We start from the raw sequence: 8,877 nt of genomic DNA on the forward strand, positions 1-8,877 counted from the left end.
CCCCGATGGATCCCTAACCACCCCCCTGTGTTGCACAGGTGTAAAAATCTGCGTGCATTAGGGCTCTGTTACCCCAGTTACAAGCCGGCTTAAGCTGAATTTACTGAGGCTGTTTTGTATTTAAGCAGCAATGCCTGTGAGAACCCACACCAGTCAGCTCTGCGGGTGTACTTACACTGAAGTGAAAAATCCCACCACGAACAAGCCTCTGCGTCATCCTGGATTTTCCCACCCTGAAGGCCCCAAACATTATTAGCAAACAACACATCCCTAGACTCTGCAGAGAGTTACACAGTCGTGCAGGTGGGTAAGACCGTGGTAATGCAACTCCTCCAAGGTGGAATGGGACGGGTGGTTAGTGGCCAGTAAATGCCGCTTTCTGTTCCCAGGAGAAAGGCGAGGGAAATCAGGAGGAATGGGAGGCTGGCTGAGGGAGCGCACTCTGGTCACAGCTGGTAGCTGGAGAGGGCCAAGGAAAACCGAAGCGGCCGTAGGACTGGCTGGAGGAAAGCCCTTCCTCCTGGGCCCTCTGCAGCCCATCGTCAGATGGTTGCTGGCTCGGGGCCGGATCACGGGCAAAACAGAGCAGTGCCAGTAACAGCAAGATGTGCAGGCGCTGTTTGCAGAACAGATCGACCTTCCCAACAGAAGCAGGCTGCAAAAATAAAGAACGAAAATTTATTTCAAGAACAAGAGAGGCAGATAGCCATATAGTCAGGATCATGTAGGTTTTGTAAATACATGGTTACTTGTTTCTGGAATTTGAGCAAAATAATACACAGATATCAATGAGCTGTCCCAACACAAAAGAGCGTTTTCAGAGGAACAAATATTGGTTATGAATAAGACTTGGGAGTGCTTCCCTGGAATGCACCTGTGCAAATGAGGAGAAAAGGTTAAAAAATCTCTCTGTTTGTCGCCTCTGCTTGGAACTGAAGATTTGTTTTTTGCGTAACTGGAGGGAAGCCACGGAGCACCTCTGCGGGCTGCAGGCCAGGGCAGGGGGGCGAGGTGGGGGAGGCCTTGGGCTGAAATGTTCAGGCCACGCAGAAGGGCTGGAACAAGGGACTGCCCTCGAGGTCCTCCCTCGCCCTGGGATTCCTCGGCAGCATCAGTGGCAGAATGCTCTGGGACCACCTCTGCTGGTAGCCCCTCTGTCTCTTCTTTTCTTAACTAAAATGGACCTGTCTATGCAGAGCAGATTTCTCCGAGCACAGCCCTACCCAAGATGTGCTCATAAAAGACAAAGTATTAATCTGACAGCTAAAAAAGAACAAATAAAATTTGTGAGCTGGCCCAAGCAGCTGCTCTGCCCAATTGTTCTTTGGGAATGCTCTGCCCTGCGTCCTGCGTTACGTGCTGTCACCACTGGCTCCAGAAAACCTTGCAGAAGTCTGACACACGAGAAGTGAAGTGGCACCATGCCCAACGCATCAGAAGTGACATGGGAAGTTGACCGAGCAATGAATCTGGACAGGAAGCAGACCGCTGCTACCTTCCTCTCCTCCTCCTCACCCCTCCAGCCTTCCTCCCTCCTCTGGGGCCTTCAAAAATGAAGAAAACATGATAAATGCTGAAACACCTATCTGAAAAAGCCACAGAGGGCTATGAGCTTCCCAGGATTGATGGCACAACTGTTACAGGCAGAGCAAGTCCAGGCAGCTCCCAGGGACACCTTTGAGGGATGCCTGACCTGCTTTGTACTTGACCGGACCTCGACCAGGCTGCCAAGTGGCACGGGGCAGGGGAGAGGACCACGAGTACCACCCGAGGTCTGGAACTGGGTCCTGCTGCCACCTCCAAACACCCCCAGAGACACCCCGAGCCGAGCCAGCCCCTTCTGTCGGCGTGGGAGCACACGGGCACACATCCAGCACTGTTCAGCAGCACCGAGCCCGAAGCATTCAACAACATTGCTGATGGCGTGAGCTGCCCAGCGCAGGAGACTCGAGGACAGACTGATGTGGGGTACGCGCGGGGGCAGCAGGCAGCCCTTCACACCTCCGCTAAACCCCGTTACTAGAGGGCTCGTTTTAACAGCCACGTGCATGCTGCAGAGACCTCACCGCTTCCGAAGCCTCCGCCAGGTGAGTCACCCTTTTTCTTGGAACACAAAACGCATTTACTCAGAACGGTGACGAGGGCCTTTGGTTCCCCCGAGGGAATGTTAATCAGCCTCCTCTTACTGAAAAAGGACCTTTTGTTTTCTAGATCTTACAGTTAAGATTTTCATAGACTGAAAGTGCAAGCCTCCGCAGAAGCCACGCCGTGCCCAGGAGCATCGGTGAGAGTCAGAGACAGCCACGAGCCGGGGGAGGGAAAGGACGAGCTCCCTCTGTCCTGCACGCGTGGCCGCACGCTCCGCGGTGGGGGCTGGCCGGGGTGCCCCGATCCGACAGATGTGTCTGTGCAGGATGGAATCGAAAAGCAACTGCTACAGCCCGGAGCGTGCCAGAGGCGCGGGTTGGGTTGCAGCAGAGCTCCCCGTATCTGTCTGTACACGCTGGGCGTTGTGAGGACTTCGGCAGCCAGCGAGGGGAAAACCACTGACGTCAACAAAATAGGATGAGGTCCTGCTGCTGCCCTGCATGGGCAAAGCTGAGGTGGCAGCGCCGGGTGGCTCCTACAGCCTCCCTCAAGGAATTACCTTGCTTTGGAGGTGGAGCACTGAGAAAAAGCCTTTTTTGGCCAGTGCTGTGTGACACTGGTAGTTTACAATGTGCAAAGAAGCTACGGACAAGCCCAAAGGCATCTAGAGGCTCCCTGCCCCAAAGGGCACTGAGGATGTTGCACAGATGTTGCTCAGCACATGACGGAGTGCCCCGAGCCACTGCCACCCAGGATGCACATCTTTGATTTCCCTGGGGTGTTTTCTCAGAGGTTGGGGATGTTAAAACCAGCAAAAGAGCACAGGACGGCTGTCTGCAGCATGCATCTGCGGCTTGCGCTGTGCTCTCAAAATTGCAAAGAGTTAGAGACTGGATTCTTCTTTTCTTAACAGCAAGCCCTTTTCCTGAGGCAGCTTTTAACTGAGCATTTCCAGTGAGGAAACCTCGCATGGGGAATAAATGCCTCCATATTGCTGTGGTGTGTGATGCTGCAGGAGGGCAGGAGCAGGCAGCGCAGGTTGTGCCATGTGGTAGCACCCATCCGTCAGAAGCTGAGACGTCAGGGTCCAAAACATTCCTTAGAAAGATGCTTCTAGGATCCGCCCCGGATACAACCGTGAACAATCCCACATTGATGTGAGACACTGAATGAATCATGGAGCCACCTGGGTCTCCACCAGAGACGTATTTTAGCCTGTGCCAAGCGGCACCATCATCTTGCAGATAGTCATCACAGACTTGTGCTGGCCCTGGAGGCCATCTCTGTCAGCAGAGACCTAGGGGACTGCGTTGTTTGAGGGGTTTCTGCTGGCTGGGGTTCTCAGGTACCAGAGGATCTTCCCAGTGCCTGTGCCAGACACCTCACATTTAGTCAACAAGGACAGCACGGTGCAAAGGCATGTGACCATGGGCTAACAGAAGACCTTCCAGTCCAGGCGTTGAACCGTAACATCGTGTTTCCAGAGGAGCAGCGACGCTCCCTCCTCTCTTGTGCTACAGCCAAGTCTCTGGGAGTCTGTTTTGCTATCCACTAGTCCCCATGCGCTGCCTCAGGCTTTGCTCCCAGCCAGCCGGAGCCAGAACATGGATGGACACCTCCAAGGAGCATGTTAGCAATGGTTCAGTAGGCATTTCCACAGTCCTTCTGTATGTGATCAGCGACACGGGGCTGTGGAGATGCTGTCTGAAAAAAAACACACTTGGAGCCATTCCAGTCACTATCAGCGCTAAATCCCAGGGTTTGCAGAGGAGACTGTCCTGGTCAGTCCCAGGCTGAGCTGCCTGGCAGCAGGACTCGCCCTGCCCCAGTAAGCCAACAGCAGTTTCATCATTAAAAACATAAGCAGGTTCAATCTCTCGGCTGGCTGCTGGATAGCCCAGCGGGAGCTGCAGTGCTGGGTGAAGCCTACAGAGCTTCTCAGCAAGCAGGGGCTCTCTTGGAGGAGAAATCCTGGAGATGTTTGTGTTTATGTGTGCTCAAAGATACAGAGGCTTCTCCTCTACAAAGCAAGATCCTAAGGAGTTTGTTTCCCCTTCAATGTAAAATCCCCAACCATCTAAAAGAAACTTTCCAGTTTGAAAGTGAGTCCCTTCGGGAGGGACCCCACAGAGCTCCTCTCACCCGTGCACCCTGACTGCTTGCAGAAGCTCCTTGGCATTTAGGCACTGGCCTGGATCATGGTCTTCTCAAGTACCAGCAGAAGCTGGTACCTGCCGTGGCATGTGGGGCACAGCGCGCTGCCCTCTGCCAGACCTGCGGATAACCCACCAGTGAGCCACAGAGCCGGGCAGCGGAGAAGCTGCTGGCACAAGCCACTGGAGAAACCAGAGCATGGCCAGCCATGAGGGATCCCCCGCACTCGCGCAGGGTGCAATCCTGCAGTCAGTTTGGTTGGGCTCAGAGCCAACAGCTCATGTGCCGTGGGTATCTTACACGCAAGACTTTGGGAAAGACGATCAGTTGGGCTGTTCACCCTGTAACTGCTGTAAAGAAATCCAGTGTGATGGCCCCCAAACCCAGATGGCAGCTGGGCCTACAGCGCGGGTGCACTGTCCACAGAGCCTGCAGGTAGACGGTGCACAGAGCGGAGATGAAGGCATCGCACCTTCTACGTGCACGCTTGTCTGCGCTCCAGTGACCTCTCAGCAGGAGCATTTCTGCACACACTGACAGCACTGCAAGAGGAGAGACATTAACCTCTGAGCTATAGCTGTTGACAGCTTTCAACTAAATAATCATGGAAAAGTTTTCTTCTCCGGGATAAGAGGTTTGCCTGAGGTTTCATGGTGGGTGGAAGAAGAAAAGGAAATGAAATCCAGCTCTTCCCACTCTGCCTGACCAGTGGACTATCCTTCCCACCTCAGAGCTGCATTTTAAACTAATACCACCAATTTTCCCTTTTCCAGGAATGAGACTCCTGCAACCCCAGGGCACGGAACCGTGAATCGGCTTTTGTCTTGGAACTGGCGTCTTTGTTATCAAGGTGAAGTCAACGAGAACAATTGCTTTCCACACTTGCTTTTCCTCTCCATAATCAGCATTGTTTGCTCATGCTGCCATGCCCCAAGCCAGCAACTGATAGGGATTGGCAATGCAGGTGAATTGCACCCATATTTGTTCAACGGAAAACCTGCGAACTCCACTTAAACTCCACTGCAACGGGGTAGGGAGACAGCCAGCGATGTTAATTACACACTGCTATTGCTAATAGCAGGGTGAGTAGGAATGAAAGCAGGGACAGCACAGGAAGGGGAATGGTAGAGCCAAAGTGCATCGAGGGCCTCCGGATGGGTGCAGCAGCAAAGGGCTAGAGAAGAATAGGCTGATTATTGTGGGTTTACAGGGATAAAGTGGGCAAGAATGGTGAGATAGGTGAGAATCACTTGGAGCTGGAGGGCTGCCAGGGGCTGTGAGTGGGACAGGGCTGTGCTGAGGGCGTGCAGCTACCTCCCTGCAGCTGTGCACAGGTAGGCACATGCACCTCTCCATCTTACAATGGGTAAAACCCACTGAAATCTGCAGCAGCCTTTGAGGGGCTGAGGATCAAGCGCTCTCGCAGCAGCTGTTCCCAGATCTCCCCTGGCAGAAGAGTCGGGATGTGCTTTCGGGATCCTCTTTCCACACTGAGCCACACGCTGGCCAGGCACAAAGCGCTCAAGTGCTACCTGGAAAGTGGCATCTTCCCCTCGGATCCCTTGTAGCCTCGGCATGCATCACTGCATCGGGACTTCACAAGGTGCTTGCTTCGCCTTTTTTTGCAGCCCAGGAAAGCAGCCGGATTGCCGGGGTGGGCTTCTGTGTGGGTCACATTCCGGGGGACCCAGAGACAATGGAACCATGGTTTGTCTGACTGGAAGCATTGCAAAGGGCTGACTCACAGCTGCTGACACTTGTCATGCTGAAAGCATTTTGATATTTATGGAAGGCTGTTCACATCCGCAGTGCCGGGTATAGCAGGGCCAAATGCTCTGCGTGCTTTCTCCACGCCTCAGTCCTGGCCTGCAGTCCCCTTGCCTGACTGCTGCCGAGGCCGCAGGGCTCCTGGACTGGAAAGGCACCTGCCCCGCTCTGCCCATGGTCCCCCATGGGCTCCAGGCTGGGCCATTTCTCAGTGAGAGAGGCTTCTCTTTGTCCTGGCCAAAGCCCTCAATATGAGTCCCATCCACTCCTGTCCCACACGGTGCTGCAATACTTTCTTTTCAGGCTTTGCCCTTGGCTCAGGGATGCAAAGGGCTCTCCGATTGGGATGGCCAGGCCACATAGTAATAACCGGATAGCACAGATAGCTCACAGCAAAACACCAGCGCCCCTGAAACCCCCTCTGCAGGGCAAGCAAACGCCCGTCAGACACCACTTTATTAAAAATCTCTTGGTTTTGATGTGGGAAAACCATCGCTCCTTCTCTTCCTTGCCTCTGCTATTGTCCAAGTCTGCAGGAAAAGGAAGAAGAGGCCCCTGCGGTTCCTTCCTGCACGGAGACAGGGCTGCCTGTGGACAGGGCAGGTTCGGTGCGGCTGCTCCGTGTGCGCCTGGCTCCCCTCCACGCTGCTGCGCTGCGAGCAGGCTCCGGGACTGCCACGACAACACCTTTCACCAGCGCTAAATTCACTTCAAGGCTAAAGGAAAGGAAGCTGCTAATGGACTCTAATGGAGTTGTGGTGATTCTCCGGGGAGGCAGACAAGCTGTCCTGAAGAGAGAAAAAGCGGCGAGCAGATCACTGGCACTTCCACGGTTGGTCTGGCTGTCACTCTCAGACATCCCCTGGGGGTCACAGCTTCAACAAATTCTAACGGAGGAAGAGCTGCCACTCCAGGCATGACCACCAAGGCATGGAAATCTGGGTGTCAGTGCCACCACTTTGGAGGACTTGGGGTATCTCACGTTCTGCCTCATCAGCATCCCCATTCTGCCAGATCACACCGGCATCTTCCTCTGCAGAGGAGCTCTTTGGTGAGGCCCTGCTGGAGGTGGATCCTGGCAGCAGGGATAGGCCTGACCCATGTGTCAGGCATTACATGCTGGCCTCTTTAATTTTTATTTTGCCATTAGGAATTTTCAGCGCTTTTCTCATGACACTGACAAAAATGTGTCATGGGAAAACAGAAGAAACCAAAAAGAGATGCTCAGTGTTTACAAGAACAAGATGGTTTGCCTCTGGTTTTGTTTGTTTCCCTGCATGTTTGTGAATTAGCACTTGCTTGCTTGCCCGTGTTCTCCCTCTCCCTCCTGCCCCTAACTGTGGATAACCCATGATGTTGCAGCTCACCAGCCGCAGCACAAGGAAAGGATCAGCTCCTAGACCTCGGCCAAGAAACGAGCGGCTCCAAACTACAGTGCCCTTCTAGTGCACTGCATGCAGGTCATGGTCTATTTACTGATTCATCTTAATACAGAAGTGCTGCATTACTACTTCCTTCCCTGTTAATTCAAGTGCCACGGTTCTGGGCTGCAGTTTGTGCCAGCAAAACAGGCATGAGAATGAGCTCATGACATTGGAAATACATGCCCAGCTCCAGGCTCTTGCCAGGCTCTCCCGCTCACGCTTCCAAGCATCACCTCGGACTTATTTCTCTCCCCCCGTAACACACACTTAGAGCTTGGCTCTCATTTCCAAAGGGCCTTGAAATCCTCAAAAGGTACCAGAGAAATGACAGCGTGGCTCTCCCACCTTGTTTCCTAGCTGGGCTTTCCCACTGCGTTGTTCGTGGTTTGCAGAAGTGGAAATTGTGCCTCAGTGGCCTCTGTCGGGACACAGGGAGCCAGGATTTATATGGCGCAAGTCTGCGTTTAAAAGAGAAGACGCCGACTGCTGCCAAGAATGTGTTGTTTCTGGATTTCTTGGGCATTATGTGATTCCCTGTAGCAGCAGCGGGAGGGGAGGTTGTAACAGCATCCGCCTGGGAGGCATGAGGACATTCAAGCATCAAACTTTTAGACCCTTTAAAAAAATAATGAAGGGCACCATGAATAACCACTTAAACCAGAATAACATGACACAGAGCTTAGAGAAAGATTTAGAAACTTTTTTTGGAAATCACACAGGGAAGAAAACACATAAAAAGCTAATTAGAGCTTGATCTCTCCGGCACGCTGCAGCTCCCTCGTCTTTCTGTGGGCTCGGCTTCCCAGCAGACCTATTCTGCCACAGCGGATTGATTTCCCTGGCGCTTTGTGCTCATTTCAGGTCTACCGCAGGTTCAGGGGTGCCAGAAATCCTGTGGTCTCCTGTTGCCCCCCAGTGGCAGCGGCTCACAGCAGGCCCGGCGCGGAGCACAGCCGGCGGGAACGGCGCTGCGCACCTGGCCGGCCCGGGTAAGGCGGCCATTTCCCCCGGGTGTTTAACACGCGGCTAATGAACACGCGGCTAATGAGCATGCGGCTAACCCACCCCAAACGAGTACAGATGCTGGTGCTTCTCACCCTGCTCCCCGTGTTTCCCAGTACGGGGGAAGGCCGAGGTGTGCGACGACAGCCGGCTCTGCTCCGTCTGCCCCCTCGCCGCGCTGCTGCAGGACGCGCCTGTTCCTGCGCCTCCGCATGTGCCCTTCACCAGTTCCAATTTTGGAACGGGAATACCCTGATTTTTAAAGCTTTTTCTTCTATTTCAGATTCTTTCTAGGTTGGGCCAGGAGACCAGTACGCAGTAGTTTTGGGATGGCGACATTTTTCCTACTTATCAGAGCTTTGCATTTGTGCTGTGCCCCCCTCCGAATGCACAGCACGTGTTGCACCGCAAGCGCAACGGCAGCACAAATAGCCAGGTGCAG

Source organism: Calonectris borealis, chromosome 22 (assembly GCF_964195595.1).
Source record: "Calonectris borealis chromosome 22, bCalBor7.hap1.2, whole genome shotgun sequence".
NCBI classification, from domain to species: Eukaryota; Metazoa; Chordata; class Aves; order Procellariiformes; family Procellariidae; genus Calonectris; species Calonectris borealis.